The sequence below is a fragment of the Taudactylus pleione genome, unplaced genomic scaffold, assembly GCF_031769625.1.
Source record: "Taudactylus pleione unplaced genomic scaffold, aTauple2 ptg000518l, whole genome shotgun sequence".
Lineage (NCBI taxonomy): Eukaryota > Metazoa > Chordata > Amphibia > Anura > Myobatrachidae > Taudactylus > Taudactylus pleione.
The window spans coordinates 9,172,853-9,193,810 of NW_028284920.1; positions in this window are offsets into that span (position 1 = coordinate 9,172,853).

Here is a 20,958-nt window from a genome sequence, read left to right on the forward strand (position 1 = left end):
CGGGGAAGTTGCATACTGCTGTCTGCCCAGCAGCCGGGACTGGATCCGCCCCCTTTTGCCCAGCATCCTGTGCAGCAGGTCTGACCTGACCTACTGCTCTAGGACACAGGCGCATGAGCAGGGAGAAGCAGGCACATCGGGCTCCCGATATGTCTGTATTCTCAATGCGTCCTGGGAGGGGCGGGATAGTTCATGAGGACTTCAGACAGATAAGTGTGCATGAATGGCTACTATATATTGCATCGATGTGATACGATATATAGTGATATTTTTCAGTAGCCACTTCATGTTCTACATGAATAGAACCCCATGTACCAACCAGGTCTTAACTGTCACTATACAGGCTGTGGGCCTCATTTACCAATGAGGTTTATCATTCACAACGAGTGAAAAAATTTGTTGCATATGATAAATGGTGCTCCAGCCAGTCAGCTGCCAACTGTCATTTTTCAATTAGGTGACAGTTGGGTGCTGATTGGATGGAGCACCATTATCATACACAACAAGTTTTATCGCCCTTTGCAAATGATAAAACTCGTTGATAAATGAGGCCCAGTGCTTGAAAAATTACAGTTAGGAGCTGATTGTTTGGTACTTTATCTCAGTTCACTTTATCTCTCTCCAAAGCTTAGTGTATAGACCCCAGATTTTCTTAGAACCTTACATTTAGCATTTTCAGTAACATGTCCTGTTGAGTGCATCTGAAGGAATAGTTGAGAAAGACTGCAATAGGTCACCCATCTTCTTACACTCCCAGAAGACCTCCATGTCAGAAATCTGTTAATATTATCTAAATAGTGTTAGGCCACCCAGCAGCTGTGGTAATTTGCAGCAATAACTATGTTAAGGGCAAATCTGAATTACTTCTTTAACACCAGTGAGCGGCACATGTATGGAGTAAATATTTTATATCCTCAAGCTGGCCACACACACTGTGATATCTGCACCTATATTGTCTAGTCAATCAAATATTGTGGCACCATTTTCAGATATTCTGGAGTAACAAATCGTTCTATTGTATTGCCCTCCCTTAAGGCAATGCGAGTGTGAGATCCCACATCTGGGGAAGCAAGCTATTGGTTGAGAGGTGTGAGCATGAGTCCTTGCTCTGAGTGATACCTGTGAGGTCCAAGACTGCACTTCTCAAAGCCACAAGCAGGGCTGGATTAAGGCTTGTGGGGTCCCTGGGGCAACTAAATTGTGGGGTGCCCTGTGGACCCTATGGACTTTGAAGAAAGAGAGTTAACAAGGATAAGTTTTACCATAACTCTGCTTTTCTTCTTCAGGGTCCATAGGGCTCCACATGGAGACAATGGGGATGTCCCAAAGCAGTTGTTCGAGGGCAGGGACGCTCCTGGGCTGAGAGGAGAACCCGGCACCCGAAGGAAGCATCCTGAGAGGCAAATGTATCAAAGGCATAGATCCTTAGAAAGGTGTGGACAGAAGACCACCTTGCATAGTTGTTCGGCAGACACACCACGGCGGGCTGCCCACAAGGGACATACAGAGCGAGTAGAATGAGCAGATACTGTAGTCGACACAGGAAGGCCAGTCTGCGTGTAAGCCAGTGAGATAGTAATGCAAAGCCATCTAACCAGAGTCTGTTTGTTAGCTGGCCATGCCTTCTTGTGGAATTCATATAGAACAAAGAGGAAGTCCGATTTCCTGATGGCACTAGTAGGTCCACGTAGATCCTCAGAGAATGGACCACATACAAAGAGTCCCCACTTGCCGAGAGGTCTGGTGATTGAAAGTCCGGAACCACAATTTCCTCATTTAGGTGGAAACGAGAGACCATCTTGGGAAGGAAGCCAGGATGCGTTCGAAGAACAGCCCTGTCCGGATTAAAGATTAGAAATGGGGAGCGACAGGAAAACACCCCTAAATCCAATACCCTACTGGCAGATGCTATAGACCAGGGGTCCTCAAACTACGTCCCGCGGGCCACATGCGGCCCGCTGAGGACATTTATATGGCCCGCCGGGTGTTTATGCCGCCGCTGCCTGTCTGTCATTTTTTTTACACGAGAAGGACGGTCATTGTTGGAAGAGGGAGAGGGGGCGGCCGCCGCCGCCGATTGGCTGGCCGGCTGAAGCGCTGGATCATGAGAATTGTTGGCTGCAATCTAGCTTCAGGCGGTGAGAGGAACCGAACAGCGCAGCCGGACTACAACTCTCATCTCCCAGGATTCAGAGGAAGCCAGGGCATTTGGTAGGGCCGCCTGAGCGGTGACTTGTGGGCAGTGAAGGTCGGAAGCGGGAGCGCGAAGAGCGGGAGAGAGAGTGCGGGAAACGGAGGCATCACAGCGCAGAGGCAGCTTGGAGGAAGTTGGGAGCATTATTACCTCAGTGTGAGCCTGAGGTAAAAGCAGAGTTTCACCAATCAGACTGCAATGATGGGCATTGCAGTCTGTATGTCTCTGTGTGGGCAAAGTTATTGCTGGTATATTGTTTTTGTAGCGCTGTATATATATATATTGGTATTTTACTCATAGCAATTTGGAATCCCTAAGAAACAATGGGCCTGATTCAAACCCACTCGCGAGCGGCTGTCCGCTCGCAAGTGGGTCGATGTTATGCACTGAGCATGCGCACGACAGAGGGAGCTCCGTCGTGCGCATGCGCCAGACGCGACGAGCGAAGGAAAGTCCTTCGCTCGTTGTGTCCGATCAAAGGGGGCGTGCTGTCAATGTTGATTGACAGCACGCCCCCTTTGGTGGGCGTGCCTCCCTGACGGGGGCGTTCCCACGGGAACGCCTCCCGTCAGAAGCCGGCCCACTGACATCACTAGTGATGTCAGTGGGAGTGATTTTGGCTCTGATAGAGCCAAAATCACTCCGGAGCTTGCGGCTGAAAACCTCAACCGCAGGCTCCGGCTCGCAAATTCGATGGTCGCGATGGTCTCGACCATCGCAGCCATCACAAAGCACGCTCGTATAGCCTGTGGGTGGTGACCCACAGCTATACAAGCGTCCAGGAGGACGCTCCATGAAAATGGAGCCCGGCCCTCATTCAGAGCGTGCGCTCTGCTCAGAGCGTATGGCTCTGAATGAGGGCCAATGATGTCAAGAAAAAGAAAAATTGACTCGGAGTGTAGGATATTCAATTTGATATTTCTATGCATCTCTCCCCTCTGAGACATATCCTCATCTCAGGAACCATGCACTCAAAATGGCAACCATATTTGGCAGCACTTATGTCTGTGAACAGACTTTTTCTAGAATGAAACATTTGAAATCTCCAACCAGATCAAGACTAACGGATGCACACTTGCATCACTTGTTACGACTAGCAGTGACAAATATGGAACCAGACATTGACCATCTCATTAGCCAAAAGGAGGCCCATAGTTCCCATTGAAATACTGGTAAATTTGTTGAATTAACTTTACCTCATTTTAAATAGTATTTGTTCCCGTTTTGTTTCTTCACTTCAAAATAAGATATATGCAGTGTGCATAGGAATTTGTTCATAGTTTTTGTTTTCACTATAGTCCGGCCCTCCAACGGTCTGAGGGACAGTGAACTGGCCCCGTTTAAAAAGTTTGAGGACCCCTGCTATAGACAGAAGAAACAGAAGGCCTGATTCAGACCCGGTCGCAAGCGCTGAGCACTCGCAACCGGGTCGATGGTGGCCCACAGCGCATGCGCACGACGGAGTCGGCTCCGTCGCGCGCATGCGTGAGACCCGGGCAGCGACGGGCAATCCATCGCTATGGGTCTCGCAACAAAGGAGGTGAGCTGTCGATGTTGAGCGACAGCTTGCTCCCTTTGGTGGGCAGGCCGGGGGGGTGGCTGCCCAAACGGAGGCGTTCCCATGTGAACGCCTGCCATTTGGGGGTGGCCCCACTGACATCACGAGTGATGTCAGTGAAGAGATTCCAGCTCTGTTAGAGCCAAAATCTCTCTGGGGCTTGCGGCCACGAGATCCTACCACAAGGGTCTCGTCACAAGCCCGATGGTCGCGATGTTCTTGACCATCAACCTTGGCGCTCGCTATAGCTGTGGGAGGTCACCCACAGCTATGCGAGCGGCCAGGAGGCCGCACAAAAAAATGCCCTGATTCAGAGCGAGCGCTCTTTCAGAGCGTCAGGCTTTGAATCAGGGCCAGAGTCTTTGCAGTGAGCCATTTGACATCTACTGAATCCAGGGGTTTGAATGGAGGTTTCTGAAGTGTGTGGAGAGCCACTGACAAATCCCACAGAGCCACAGGAGGGACAAAGGGACGATGTATTCATAGAACACCTTGCAGGAAGGTGTGAACATCTGGTAGAGAAGCAATGCTGCGGTGGAACCAGATGGACAGAGCAGAGACGTGCACTTTCAGAGAGGCTAGGTGGAGTCCGAGATCTGATCCAGCTTGAAGAAAGGCAAGGATTTTAGAAACCCTAAAAACCTGAGGGTCGTAGTTTCTAGTAGCACACTACTGGAAATATGTCTGCCACACCCGATGATAAATCCTGGCAGAGGCCAGTTTACGCGCTCTGAGCATGGTCTGGACCACAGACCTAGAAAACCCTTTAGATCTTAGGAGGGATGTCTCAAGAGCCAAGCCATTAAAGACAGACGGGCCAGGTCCAGATGTAGACTGGGACCCTGAGACAACAGGTCTGGTCGTAGAGGAACGTTTATGGAGAGACTTTTAAAATCGGAGTACCAATGGCATCTGGGCCAAGCCGGAGCTATCAACAGGATCGTGCCCCCTTCTTGCTTGAACTTCCGAAGAGCTTGAGGCAGAAGGGAGACTGGAGGAAAGAGGTATGCCAAATGGAAGGTCCACTTCACAGATAATGCGACCACGAAGGTTGCATCGGGGTTCCATGTCCTGGTCCCGTACACTGGAAGCTTGTGGTTGTGTCGTGAGGCCATGAGGTCCACATCTGGTAGGCCCCATTTGTCCACCAGGAGCTGAAAGACTTTTGGATTGAGAGACCACTCCCCTGCATGCATGTCATGACATCTGAGGAAATCCACCTCCCAATTGAGAATCTCTGGGATGAACACTGCAGAGATGGCTGGGAGATGACGTTCAGCCCATGTGAGAATGCTGGACTCTTCTGCCATTGCTGAACTACTTTGAGTGCCTCCTTGGTGATTGAGGTAGGCCACTGCCATGGCATTGTCGGACTGTACTTGTACTGGCTTGCCCTGAGAATGACCTGAGCCAGAGTGAGGGTTTTGTAAATGGCTCGGAGTTCCAGGACGTTGATTGGTAAGATCGCTTCTGCTGGAGTTCAGCGTCCTTCGAAGGAATGCTGGCTGGTCACTGTGCCCCACCTGCAGAGGCTTGCATATGTGGTGAGGAGTGCCCAGTCCGGGATCCAAAAGGGGCGACCCTTGTTTAGGTGCAATGTCTGTTGCCACCAGGATAGGGACAGGTGAACCTCCAGAGAGAGGCCCATCATCTAGGATCTGAGCAGATAAGGCAGCCCATTCCACCTGGAGAGGATCAGGTGTTGTAGGGGCCTGGAGTGAAACTGAGTGAACTCCATCATATCAAAGGAGGACACCATGTATCCCAAGGTCTGCATTGCAGAGTGAATTGACACTCAGTGACTGTGGAGTAATCTGTGCACTCAGTGCTGTAATACAGAGATTTTGTCTGCTGTCAGGAAGATTCTCTGAGCCTGAGAGTCCAGGAAGGCTCCCAGATGTACCATTCTTTGAGAAGGGGTCACTGAAGACTTTTTCCAGTTGATCAGCCAACCGTGCATGTTCAGAAAGGCAATGGTTACTTGTAGATGGTGGTGAAGAATTTCTGGAGAGTTTGCTAAGAGCAAGAGATCGTCCAAGTATGGGAGCAGTCTGATCCCCTGACGATGAAGATAGGTCGCCATAACTGCCATGATCTTGGTAATGACTCGAGGAGCTGTAGAAAGCCCAAAAGGCAGTGCTTGAAATTGGTAATGTTGCTGTAGGACAGCAATCCAGAGATACCGCTGATGAGAAGGCACTATAGGTACATGTATGTAAGCGCCCTGAATGTCCAGAGACACCATAAAGTCCCCAGGCTCCATGGCCAGGACAATAGAGCATAGGGTTTCCATATGAAACCTGGGCACCCTGATAAACTTGTTGAGGTTGAGGTTGAGGATAGGCCAATTTTGAACCAAGAAAAGGGTAGAATAATAGCCCTTCCCTCTCTGTGATGAGGGGACCGGAATTATTACCCCTGAGAGCAGTAAGGACTGAATGGCCTTCTGGAGGAGTAGGGCTTTTCTTGGGTCCAATGGAGGTCTTGTGCAAAAAAACTGCTGGGGGGGCCGTCTCAGGAATGAGAAGACGTATCCGTGGGAGACCACTTGTTTTACCCAGGCGTTTGAGGTGGTCTGATGCCAGAACTGGGAAAATTGAAGAAGTCGGCCTCTCACCCTGAGACCCCCAAGGGAGTGGCCTGCCCAATCAGGCTGAAGGCTTGTCCTCAGATTTGGTAGTTGGACATCTTGTAGCCCAGGTCTGTTTGGTTCTAGGCTTTGAGGCCTTAGTGGATGCAGTGCTGTGGAAAGGACTGACCTTTAGATTTTCCCTGGGGATGAATGGCCTGAAAGGATGACATCCTAGGCTTCGTAGCAGATGCAGAGGGTAAGAATGCCGTCTTGGAAGCTGCCAATGTAGTCACAATCTTGTTCAATTCTGGGCCAAACAGGATTTCTCCAGAATAAGGCAGATACTCCAAAGCCTTTTTAGAGTCCGAACCTGCTTTCCATGAGCAAAGCAAAACAATACGGCGGGCTACCACGGAAGTAGCAGATACCTTGGAAGCTTGGAGATAAGTATCCAAAGCCGCCTCTCCTAAATAGGAGGCTGCATCTCTAATGTGAGATATGTAGGACAGCTGTTCCCTCGAAGCATCAGAGGGAAATGTATCTTCTAGGGCCTCTGCCCAACTCTCAATGGCTTTTACCACCCAGGCCATAACCCTGGCAGGACAAGTAATAGCTCCTGTAAGAGAGTATATAGACTTCAGGCAAGCCTCCATCCTTCTATTCGTAGTCTCCTTTAACCACTTGCCTGGCACGGTCGTATCAGACATGCGCTGAGGATTATACCTAGGATCACTTGGACTTCCATGTGCTGCCCAATGACCTGGTTACTATGGTTGCCGTCATGGGCGCAGCCATGACAATCGTGATCACCTGACTGATCCTTTACCCAATGGTAGCGTGGCTGCTGTCAGCTGACGCTGTCCTCCAATGGACTGCTACCTTAGGGTATATAGCTGGGCTCTGGACAGCAGGAAGTTGCCTGTACAACATCGTTACTACTGGTGTATGCTTGCCATTACTTCGTTCCAGGTTCCTTGCTCCTTTCCTCTCATGAGTCATCTTTGGTGTCCTTATCTACTCTTCAAAGTGATTCTCCTGTGCCAGCAGTGCATCTGGGTTCTCAGCCCGTGTACTCAGTACACCACCCGAGTACAACACAAGTGTCACTCTCCTGTGCCAGCGGTGCGTCTGGGTACTCAACCTGTGTACTCAGTACAACTCCGGAGGACAACACAAGTGTCACTCTTCTGTGCCAGTGGGGCATCTGGGTTCTCAGCCCATGTACTCAGTACAACATTTGAGCACTGTTCAAGTGTCACTCTCCTGTACCAGTGGTGCTTCTAGGTACGCAGTGGGCCTTATCCATTTCCCTCCAGTATACTATTCTGGGAAGTTACTCTATCAAGCCAATACAGTACCAGCAGGGTGCAGGGGTACCACTAGTGCTTCACACTGGAGTATATTCACCTGGGCCTCCTCAGTGTTATGTTCCTCCATTTCCCACTTGTATTGGACACCTGACCAGCTACATCTGTATACATAAATATGTAGTATCAGTAGAAAAATAATTTTACAGTGTTAAAGTAGCCAGCCACACCAACCCCTACTGATGTGCGCCAACCCCAGTGTTTTGTTTTGGTTTTGGATCTGTATCGCCTTCAAGGTTTTGGATCTGGATTTGGTTTTGCAAACCACCCTCAAGTGTTTTGGTTTTGGATCTAGATTTTTTAAATAAAAATAGATAAAGTTTTAAAAACAGCTAAAATCATGTAATTTATGCAATCCAAAACCTGAAATTCGTATTTAAAATCCGAATTCCGAACCGCAATCCGGATTTACCCGGATCTCCTCTGGAGATTATAACAGGCTTGCCTACCTTCCGAAAATCGGGTGCCGCTCTCGACCCCCCGGAAAGGCAGGCAAGCCTCCTGGCTGCCGCCTGCTCCCCCCCCCCGTCCACCTACTAGAAGCCCCCGCAGCGGGGGGCCCGATGAGGCGATTCACACTGAATCGCGTCATCGTGGCTCCGCCCCCTGCTACGCAATGCCTATATTTTCGGCATTGTGAGGAGGGGGCGAGGCCACGATGACACAATCTTGCCACCCCACCCCCAAATCGGACCCATTGCCCGGCCACGCCCCCCGCTGTATGCAGGCATGCAGCTCTCTGCCGGAAGGAGGGAGCTGAATGTCGGCAAGTATGGATTAGAACCACGACTCGGATTTACCCGGATTCACGAAATTCGGTGGATTCGGATTTCTGGAGAACCGAACTTCACATCTCTTTTTTTTGTTTTGTTTTGTTTTTCTTACAATCATGAATAGGCCCCTAAGAGTGAAGTGAATTTTATTATCCTAATATAGAGAACAGTAGGAAATATGTAACCCCCCCCCCTACCCGTCTAATATATTAAGGCTGTTTATCATCAGCTGGATGACATGCAAAGACAATGATTTCCATAGACATATAGGCCAAAGGCAGCCAGACAAAGGAATGTGCATGCATTGCAGCTATGCCGACAATGAATATTTTACTAATCTGGAGCTGTGAAGATCACAGAGATGAAGCAGCCTAGCCTCTATTTAGCTGGGGATCAGGGGCATCTGTGAGTGATTAGCAAGGATAATTGCCAATATCAGCACTAGTAGTGAGTCTCCACAACAACGTAGGAAGTAATGAGAAATCCTTAAATCCTTATCCCCAAAACACCTTTATTTAAAATGTAAATAACCATTTTCATTAACATCTATTCATTATATTAAATATGTCATTATGCTACATGGCTACTGGTTCAGTTTCCAACTACAATTGATTGTATTAGTGATACCGCATTATTAATTCCATAAAACTGTCAGTCAGAGTCATCAGTGAACAGCAGCAATGTAGAACCTCAGAACCCTTTCTTGCAGGGCAACATGATTTGTGGGGCAGCAATATAAAAGGAAATCTAAAAGGTGCATACACACGTAACGATTTTTTGAACAATTTGTCGTTAACGACGTCGTTGTCGTTCAATAAATCGTTCAGTTTATGAGTTATAACGATGAACGATAATCGTTCAAGCGCGCTCCCGTTTGTAGTTTGTAGTTATCGTTCATCGTCAATTTCAGACTGTCCAACATAACGATTTTCATTAAGGGAAGGGACATTTTTTCAAGGGAAAATGTGACAGAAAATCTGACAGAAAATCATTGGTTACAAAATTGTTACGTGTGTATGCACTTTAAGTAACACTAGTTTTACACTAATGTCCCAGGTCTGTGCAGTGGCAGATGGATAAAGCCAAGCCCCGTCGGGTTCTCCCTTCAGCCTGGGTCCAGGCCCAGGACTCCAGTCCTGGCAGTCCCCCCCCTTGATGGCGGCCCTGGGGGGGCAAGATGGCAAGTGCTCTCGCTACGGAATCTCTGGTCTCCCCTGTCCGGCTCCTTCTACCAGACGTCGGGGCTCTTGTGTGCAAGGTGATCAATTGCTATGGCACTCGCAACGAGTTAGTATATTAATTATTGGGTCAGTTCGAATCCCAATAATTAACATAATGAATAGACCCCTATACAGTATGTATACAAAAGTTATTGGAAGGTTATGTAATGGATGAGAAGAGGATATGCAGTCTCTATGTCGGCAGCTAAAACAGAGATTTGCAGTGTTGACAGCAGGTTGATTTGACTTGAAAGTATTAATGCGGACACCTGCAAAATCTTAAAGTTGACAGTGAAAAATTTCGACATTGTCATAATGGTTAGGGGTATATTTACTAAAGCTTCTAAAACAGATAAGTGATGGTATTGCACATAGCAACCAATCAGATCCTGTCTATCATTTTCTAGGATGCAATAGAAAAATGATAGCTCAAAATCAAATTGTTTTGTGGAGACTCCACAACCAAACCCATAAGACTTGTACTTTTCATAGGACATTCTTGTGCGCAGATTATTTATATTAGCAAACAACCTTCATCCCAGACTTAAATGCTGACATATTGATAGTATTATTATTTCAGATTATGCCCCAATTGTCTACGGACAAAAGAGAACAGTACCAATTACCTAGTCACGCTACTAGCTCTTCACGTCTTATTTAGGTAATCCCGAAACCTTCCAAAACTACATGCAAAATGCCAAACAAAGTAAAACTTTCGTATCTCAAAGGCACAATGCAAAATAGACCACAATCTAAATAAACTCTGCAAATGGAGATATATATAAATCAGGAAGCTTTCTAGCTCATAGACAGAGCTTTACAGGGAAAAAAAACCCTTATCATATTTTAGCTATTAAAAACCTGGCTTTAGGACAAAGACATAAGTTAAGTCTAGTTCAGAAATCAATAAATAATTAAAAGCCTCACCTACAAAATAATCCATACGACTGCCAGAGCAAGCCTCGCTGTTCCCTGAGCAACATGATAATAAGCACAGATAATTCAGAAGAAGATATACATTATGACTAGAAATTACTAGGGATGAGCGGTTCGGATTCTGTGGAATCCGAACTTCTCCGAACATCGGGGATCCGAGTCCACCCGTGGCTGTTTGGGTGTCCCCGTCTGACTCGGATCCCACTGCGAGGCCGAACGTCAGCCTCCTGACATCAGGGCCCCACAAGTGTAGAGCAGACCGCAGTGAGAGCGGTTTGCCCAACACAGTAACAAACACACAGCCACCAGCGGCTGCTATAGCAGCCAATGAGAGTCAGACAGAAGTTAGGAATTATCACGAGAATGTATCAATATTCTCAAGCAGGGACAGTTTTCAGTGGGGTTTTTTTAACTTTTTTTTTTTTTTTTTAAAGTGATCTGCTTGTGGTCTATTTAGACACACAAAGCTGATCACAGGGGCCCGGCTCCTGGGTCTGCTTTGACTGTTAGAGCAACTCAGGAGTCGGGGAAACGGGAAATCCTGCATAATGCCATATGAAGATGGCGTGTTTATCACAGGGCTTTCCACAATATTTTTATACTATTAATTTTTAGTAAATCTGAGCAAATCACATTTCCCATTACAAGTATGGAAAATTTGATTTGCTTACTAAAAATGTGCGAATTGAAGCGCTTGGAGTAGTCTTTTACGAAAACTGTGAAAGGGTGTGAAAACACCTTTTTCACATTTTTTAGTAAAAGAAAAGAATGATAAATAGGGCAGTAATTAACAAACAACAAATGCAAAAAATGCTTCCAACACACATCCTGATATTATACTAAAATAATGGTGTGTCTCTATTCCACTGAGCATGAGTGCTGTTATGGCCACCCTGAATCCCAATACAAGCCAACAACTTTGTTAAAATATTTATAAATTGTTGAGTATATCCTGCATAAATCACTTTACAGATTAAAGTTGAAAATGTGTGCACAGATTGGGTATCTGTTGATGATCTATATTAGAGATGTGCGCAAACCCCTGTGTTTTGGTTCTAAATCATCATCCTGTTTTGGTTTTGGCCAAACCACCCTCAATTGTTTTGGTGTAGGATCTAGATTTATTTAAAATTGAGAAAAACAGCTAGAATCATGTAATTTAGACCTGTTTTTGTTCCTACAGTATTAACAACATCAATAACATTCATTTCCAGTCCATGCCCATCAATTTTGACCACCTCACAAATTTGTTTTTGCAGCTAGCTGGCTGGCTAAACTAAGCGACAGAGCAGTGGCACAAACACATGGCAGTTTAAAAAATATAGCACATCTATGAATGGCACAGCAGTGGCAGACAGGATGGCAGGTTAATAAACTACACAACCCTAAAGAATGTTTTAATTACTCAAAAACAGCTTCAAAGTAAAAGCCTAGTAGAAAACATAATATATTACCAACTCACTTCTCCAAACAGCAAATCACAGGCCTCAGGACAGTACAGGTAAATAAAGATGAAGTAGCAGTCTAGCAGTTTTTACACCAATTCAGCAAGGTGGGCAAAGCCCATAATGAAAAGTGGTGCACAAATGAATTGTCATTGGGTCCTCCCATCCACCCTTATGTAGTATATTAAAAAGGACATGCACAGATTAATACACCAAGCACTTCAGTGACAGGGACAGCCTCTCTTGTGGCTGAAATGCTGGGTTGTTTGGGCCCCATTCTGGTGGTTTGGTTAAACCAAGCTACCAATGGGTGTCATAGCTATAGTTATTCACTGTGCAACAGGATGGCGGCTGTCATACGTGGTTCTTCTTGCAAATGATTGTTTCATCGCCAATTGTTGTTTGAAATTGCTAGTCTTCTGGGTCCTCTTCTGTGATGAAGATTCACCTCCAGAAGCAGCAGCTCTAGTGCACAAGGATTCTTCTTGACTTTTCTGGATAGGGGAGGAAGCATTCAGCCTTTGCAAATTGGATACAGGACGATTACCTCTGATCATTAGTGAGGAGGTTGATGATGAAGGTGTTGGCGGTGGAGACTGTTTGTTATTTATATTACAGGATTTTCCAGATTTTAATAATTTGCATTATCTCACAAAACTGAATAAAAAGAATAAAAAATATTGTCAACTGTACAGCATCAACTTTCTTTTTATGTATGTTTGATTAAATACTTATTCTGTATCAATTAGCATTTAATGAACTTATGCTGGGTACACACTGTCAGATATATTGGCTGATCAATTGATCAGCTAATGTAGCCTGTGCCCATCTGGCAGTCTGTACCAGCAATATGTCTGTGGAAGACATTGTTCACAGACATATTGTTGCATCGGCTGTGCTGCACAGCCAATGCCCAATATACAGTGTCTGCAGCTATATCTGTCCATTGTGCTGTGTGTATGACTGGTCAGCCAACCGCAAGGCCACGGGGAGGGGGCCGCGACACCCCCCCTTACCCCACCGGGCCAGCAGGACCCACGGCTAGATGACAGATGATGGTTGTTCAGTTTGTATGAACGACCATCATCTGCAGACCAACATCTGCTGTAATGTTCATAAACACCAACTATATAATAGAATTACAATAGAATAGTATTTAATAATTAATAAATAAATAATTTCACTCTTGGTGAGGGTGGCTGCTGTCCTTAGTAGCACCCTTGTCTTCTTGGGTAAAATAATTTGGGAATAAGAATAAGGAGCGCCTAATGGGTAAAATATTGTTGGCATTGCACTGTGATAAAAGGCAACGTGAAAAGTGGTCGCCTCTAGTAGTTCAATTCAGTAAGAAATGAGCATCTGCTTTCTATCGGAACTGAGGTAATAGTGGCGGGCATTTCTCCTGTTTCAGCTCTTGACAATACCTATTTCGAAATATAAGACGTCTTATTCCCCCACATTGTCACCACTCCTCTTCGCCCACTATGCCACAATGATTCTCTTTCTCTATATAAATCCTTCTGAGGCACTTGGTTCTGTTGGCTTGACTTTCAAAAATCTGTTCCTTTCAAATCTAATCTGAGTATGCCATCTCCATAAGCAATGACCCTCTTCCCGAGTCCTGCTCTGCTTCCTGGACTTTTAGCCACCTGACTTTGCTTACTACTTGGCCTTAACTGCTGATATCCCCCCTCCTTGCCCTACAATATGAGGCCCCTTTCACTCTCTGCGACTTGTAGATACCTCACCCCCTCTGTCCTAACCATCCCTTTTTCTCAAGTCTCCTCCTCCCAGTCATAGCACGTTCTTGCAGATCACATACACTGGGTTTAGATATTCACATTGAGGAGAGTGGCCATCCCTGTCTTAGCCTTGGATTCTTATCTTTATTGATAATATGTTGGAAACATGGTAATAGTACCAATGTTTATTCAATGTTTGTTTAACCCTCTAATCAGATCTGTGTATAATACTGTTGCACAGTGTATTTACTTTTGTCTTCTGATTTGTACGTTTATCCTCTAAAACCAATAAAGAAAAAATGCACTAAATTTTAAAAGTTAAACAGATATCTGTATATTGGGTCAGATGCACTAATCCTTTCAGATAAAGTGGAGAGAGATAAAGTACCAACCATTCAGCTCCTAACTGTCATTATTCAAACCCTGCCTGTAAAGTGACAGTTAGGAACTCATTGGTTGGTACTTTATTTCCATCCACTTTATCTATTTCCATGGCTTAATACAAGGGTGGCCAACCCAGTCATCGAGGGCCCTAACATTACACGTTTTGCAGACCACCTAGCTGGTGCACAGGTGTAGTCATTACTAACTGTCACATTTTAACACATGTGGTGCATTAATTTATAACTGACACATTCTACAGATCCACTGGTGGTCTGGAAAACATGGACTGTTAAGGTGGGTACACACTATAGCGATATATATGCAGATAGAGTGATCTGCAGATGATGGTCATTCATACACACTGAACGACCATCATCTGCATGCTGCAGCGGGTCAGGCCGGCCTGGGGGCGGGTAGGGGGCATGACCTAATCGCTGATCGCCTGTGCACACTTGCCAATGGACAGATATGTCGGCAGATGATGGTCGTTCATACACACTGAACGACCATCATCTGCAGTGGCAAATGCAGGATTTCTAGAGGGGGGTTTCCAAATGCTAGATTTTACAGTGAGTGTGGCCAGTTCATGAAGAGGGCAGAATTAGTACTTATCCAGCTTTAATATGTTACATAGAAAGTGTATTGTGTGCCATAATTCTAGCATATACAGGACCAGCGATCACTGTAAGCCATTAGATACGGTAGTAGGTCCATCCTGTCTGAGCAGAATGTTTTTCTTCAGATGTGGGCACCATTCCAGAGCATTGGAGAAAGTCTGGGAGTCTGGGGGAGTGGCAGAAGAATCTAGCGCTGCCCTGGACATATATATGTACATATTGGTCTCCTTATGTACTGGATAGTGTATTATTATACAGTATTAATAATTAACCCTATTGATGGTCTATAGCAGTGCATCCCTAACAGTGCATGTTTTCCACATCTCCTAGTTGGTGCACAGGTATATTTATTACTTGCTGACACATTTTAAAAGATCCACAGGTGGTGCTAATCATTTCATTTGTGATACTGAGAAGAACAGGCAGCACTAGTAACATTGTATTATAGTACTATTTCTATTGTGGTCATGGTGTGTGCTGGGGAGGGGGGTTTCCAGGCAGACGGAAAACCCCCCTGCGTTTGCCTATGATCTGCATGCTGCGGCGGGTCAGGCCGGCCTGAGGGCGGGTAGGGGGCGTGACCTAATCGCTGATCGCCCGTGCACACTTGCCAATGGACAGATATGTCTGCAGACATATCTGTTCATCGGCTGGGCAGCACAGCCAATGCGATATCTCTGTGAACTACGTCGTTCACAGACATATCGTCTGTATACACTGGCCGACGGGGGCACGATATATTGGCCGATCAATTGATCGGCCAATATATCCGCCAGTGTGTACCCAGCATTAGGAGTCTTTGAGGACCTGTTTTGCCACCCCTGGCTTAGTACATCTATCCCTGTATCAGTAATTGTATCCTGACAGGGGTCTACACCGTTTAGGCCACTCAAAACACAAGGCCAAGGAGGGGCAACATCTCTGACCTGGTGGCACCTGTATTTGGCTTTCAGTGAGCCTTTAATGGCACCCAGCAGGCTGGAGAGCAGCCCAGTGCTCTGCTCTCTGTCCCTGGCTACCTCTTCCCTTTAGCCATGACCATGACATCATATGTTTTGGGGTTGGCAGGGCTGGTTCAAGGCCCATTAGCATCCTGCTACGGCACTGCATCCTGAAGTACTAATACTTTGTGGATGACAGTGTATTGACCACAGTGTACGGACAATTGACCACTGACAGTGTACTGACCACCATTTCACAACCATGGTTTGTCAAAAACACTGGGGCCTTTCTATGACTTTCCTTACTGCAAGAAAATGTGGGACACATTGTATATATGACAGTGAGGCCTTCTTCTGTCAGCTTGAAGACCCCGAAAATTGTTGTAGCTGATACCACAGAACAACACATGCTATAAGAAGTGTATCAGAGGTACAATGTGACCATATTTCTAAACTAAAAGGTTCATATTTTTGTCTTTGCTTGTATGTGTATATCTCAGTGTTGTCGATAGCACATATATATATTCTCTATCTCAGGTCTTTTCACATTAAAGAAAAGCTTGGAATGTACAAATACAGATGTGATTTTTTTTTTTACAGTTAACAGAAAGATTTTTTATAGTGTCCATTCCATTCATTACTTCATATACATCACAACATTTATGTTGTATTACTTTCTTTTTCCTTGTATCACATTTTATTTTGTGATTAAAAATATATAAGTAAATATTTAATCGCCGAGGACTCTCTGCTTGTGTGATGAAGTGATGGTCCTTCAAGATTTGTGTGAATGCAGAAGCAGATGTCGGCTGAAGGTCGTCAGTGTTAGAACTTGCAGTGCTCATGACAGGCTGGGTAGGGTGTTTGAACTAGATCTGTTTACACTAGCATATTCCGAGTGGCCTCTCTGCTAACAGAGTGTCAAACCTATCATAAAGATTTCACTGTATCAGCCCTGTCATTATGTACAGCAACAATAAAGTCCTGTACATATAGTGACATTTACTGTACGTGGAATACAATGGTGACGGTTTATTGGAAAGTACACCTGGTCAGCATGTGATGCAATTTCCCTTTGCTGTCAGTTAGATTCTTTTACACTATAACTTTTCCTTCCTCTACACAGACACCAGCAGCTAAAGTCACACCTGGTGTTATTACTGCTGTCACCTCTAATCCTCTATGGACAGACCACCTCGATGAGACAACAAGCCTGATTCAGAGGTGTTTGGAAATCCCGCCGCCACAGTGATTCTGTACGCAGTGGGTCTGCGAAAAGATGCTAATGCTGCTGCTGCTAGGCTTTGTACAGAGACGTCCACCAGCTGCTTCTCTAATCCACTGCTTGCGTACAAATACACATCATTGGTTCCACATCGGTCGCACCATCGATCTTCTGAGCAACCCTATAGTTGCTCAGAAGATCTGCCAGAATTCAGCTGCCAGAGCCTCTGCAACCGTATACACAGACTATACTTGCCTACCCTCCCGTTTCAGCCGGGAGCATCCCGAAAACCGGATGCCACTCCAGGCTCCTCGGAGAGGCAGGCAAGCCCTCCTCTGATCCCCTCCCCCTGTGTTAAGGAGAAACTCCCGCAGGGGGGGGGAGGCAGTGACTCAAATCATTCTGAATCGCATAATTTTGGCGCCGCCCCCTGCTTCACAATGCTGGTAATCTCTACGTTGCGTAGAGGGAGCTGGGCCAAAATGATGTGATCGCGTGACCATGCCCTCACTCATCCCACAAATACCTGTAATCTGTCCGCCCCCGCGCGCTGGCCACACCCCCTGCTATGCCGATCTGGCTGCTCCCTCCTGGAAGGGGCAGCCAGAATTTCGGCAACCCTGACACAGATGCCCCCTGAAATGGTCGCAACACGCCTGCGTTTGACTCGCCACTCCCCCATCACCTCCCAAAAATGGTCACTGACTGTCAATCACTGCGACCGCCATCGGTAATCAAACTTAGCACATGCACAGTGTGACTTGTACTCAAATCTGCAAACATCGGCATTGCATGCACCTCTGAATCAGGCCCAACATCACTACAAGTGAATGCCATCTGTGTTGGAGAGACCCTACAACTCCTAGGTTCCCCAACTTGGTGTTTCATGTCCTGAGTATTCTTGTAATTTGGGGATCTGTAGCTGCCAAAGATTATGTGAAGTACCACAATGGCGCTGAAGAGGTTTACATAAAAGTCCAAACCACCATGTGAGGGGTTATGTAAATAGAGTTACTCTTTCAATTTTTTCAATTTCAAGACAATCCTTTACTTCTCTTAAAACATGGGTCAGAATATTCCCTTAAAAAGGTTCCAATTAGTTGCAAATAATTCTATCCAGGGGGACGGTCCCACCATCCACAGTCAGGACTTTTTACCATCTGATATGAGCAGGTGCCTCACGTACCGGTCACTAATGCGATTGTCAGGACCAGATTCAGGGCCACATGGACCTGGGGCTGAAAACGATCAAGGGCCCTTATGGATTCCCAGGTGTTATGTAAATGAACTGAACAGGAAACTTAGGGGTCTATTTATCAAGCAGTGAAAAGCATGGAGAAGTGAACCAGTGGAGAAGTTGCTCATAGCAACCTATCAGCTTGGAAGTAGCATTTATCAAGTACAGTCTATAAAATAATATGTAGGAGCTGATTGGTTGCTATGGGCAACTTCTCCACTGGTTCACTTCTCCACGCTTTTCACTGCTTGATAATTAGACTTCTAACAAACAAGCAGGAACCAGCTCCAGACTGTGTGATCCTCCTGAGTTTGTGGAAAGGGTCACACAGTCTGGAGCTGGTTCCTGCTTAGTTTGTTAGTTTCCTGTTTGGTTCATTTACATAACACCTGGGAATCCATAAGGGCCCTTGATAGTTTTCAGCCCCAGTTCCAAGTTACCCAGGTTTTTGGTGGAAAAGAGGTATCACTGAAACCCTCTAGATCACAGCCAGTGCGCTATTAGAAATGGCCGGAAGAAGCAGGACTTAGGGCTCTTTTTATTAACATTATTTTTACTAAAATAAAGTGAAAAAACTGTGTTTTCACACACATTTCACATTATTTTAGTATCACCTAAAGTTGCTAAAGGGCAACTGGAGTAGAATTCGTAAAATTCTACACCAAGCCCTAATTATCACTTATTTTTAGTAATCAGATCGCATTTTCCATGATTGCAATGGGAAATGTGATCTGTCTGGCAGTTACTAAAAATAAAATGTGAGAAAATACCGGTGGAAGCCCTATGATAATAACGCCACCTGGAGGTGGCATTATCCAGGGTCTCCCCCTGTTACCAGACTCCTGCTCTGCTCTAACAGGCAGAGCAGAGCACGGAGCCAGCCCCAGTGATCAGCTGTGTGGTCTAAACAGACCACACGCTGATCACTGCTTAAAAGAAAGTAAAAAAAAAAATAACTTACCTGAGTCCAGGGACCGGTGATTGGGACTCCAGTGATGTCCTCTCTCCGGTCAGCTGGTCTCCCATCCTGCACTGGGACAAAGTCAGCTGACCAGATCCCAGTGCAGGATGGGAGATCAGCTGACTGGAGTAACGGAGGACATCACCGGAGTCCCGATCACCAGAGGTAAGTGTAATTAACAGAGGGGGGGTCGCGGGGTCGGTCGCGATTGCGGGGGCGGGACTTAATGGCAGGGGCGGGGCTTAGCGGCGGCCGGTCAGCGCATGCGCGGGCACTTGTCACGGCATTTTTTCTGAAAATACCGTGATAAGTTTGCAGAGGAGATTCGCAGGGACAGAGTTTTATCTCAAGCTCTGTCCCTGCAAGAGATTTTTAGTAAATCCCTGTGATATTCCCTGAATTCGCAATGCAAATTCAATCGGTAATATCACACTACAATCTGCATTCAATATGTGGATTGTAGTAAATAGAGCCCTTAGAGAGAGAGCGATATTCTTCAAATGAATAATTCTGGAATATCACAAACAAATTCTTTATATAAATGGTTTTAACATTAGGTAAAAAAATATAGATATTATATATACAGTAACAATGTCTATATAATCTGGTGCAATACTAGAACAGACAATCGTTTCATAAAAAAATTATTATAAATCTGGTGGTTTAAAAGTGGAAATGTGCGGATCGGTTCTCTGGAAAGCTCAATCCACCTGAATTTTGTTAATCCGGATAAATCCGAGTCGCGGTTCTGATCCCCTGAGGAGATCCGGATAAATCCAAGTTGCGGTTATGATAAATCTGAATTTTAGGCTTTGGATTGCATAAGTTACATGATTTTAGCTGTTTTTAAAGACTTTTTTTACATTTAAAAAAAAAAAAAAAAAACAGATCCAAAACCAAAACACAGAGATGAATCCAGATCCAAAACCGAAACATGCGCATCTCTATTTAAAAGTATTCCCTCAAAACTGGAACCTAATCTTCACAAAAAGTTGTACATGCCAAAGCTGGGCATCCACTATACAATTATGTGTCAGATATCTGTCCAATCTGGCTGGTTGAAATGAAAATCTGGCACTAAATGGGAGCAAATGACAGTCGACCATTTGCTCACAAACACTGGAAAACAGACAAAAATGGTCGTTCAGACAAATTGATTAAAACACACAAATTTAACCGGTTTTTTTTACCATTTTCCAGTGTTTAAAAACCATATGATCGACTGTAATTTGCTCCCATACATTACCAGGTTTTCATTCCAAACAGCAAGATTGGACAGATATCTGACAGATAATTGTATAGTGTATGCCCAGCATAAGTAACCCCAGCTTGCATCCAGCGCCTCTATGTGCTGTCTATGTGGGGATAAATACCAAATTAAATGGCCAATTAGGAAGCTTGATACAGCCTGAGGTTTCCTTTACTCTTGTCTATAGATACCCCCCCTTACATATAATTACTTGTTTTAGGTGGTTTTGTGGAGATGATGAGATTAATATCTATTACACCCATATGTTTGTGAAAGTATCTGGTTAAGAATGATGTCATACAATAAATGACATACAGAGTTTAAATTGGCTGAAAGTGCTCTCTTCAATTCAGTCAGTTGTATTTGATGCAGGAAAAGCACAAAACTAGGCACTAATACATATTGATCCAATAAGGCAATAAATAAAAGGACTTCTGTACTCCTCCATACATACCTCAGTGGCCAAACACTCTCTCCTTCTATTCCCCAGTATGACAAGAAGACAGAAAGTCTAGTATGCACAGTAAATAATTATTT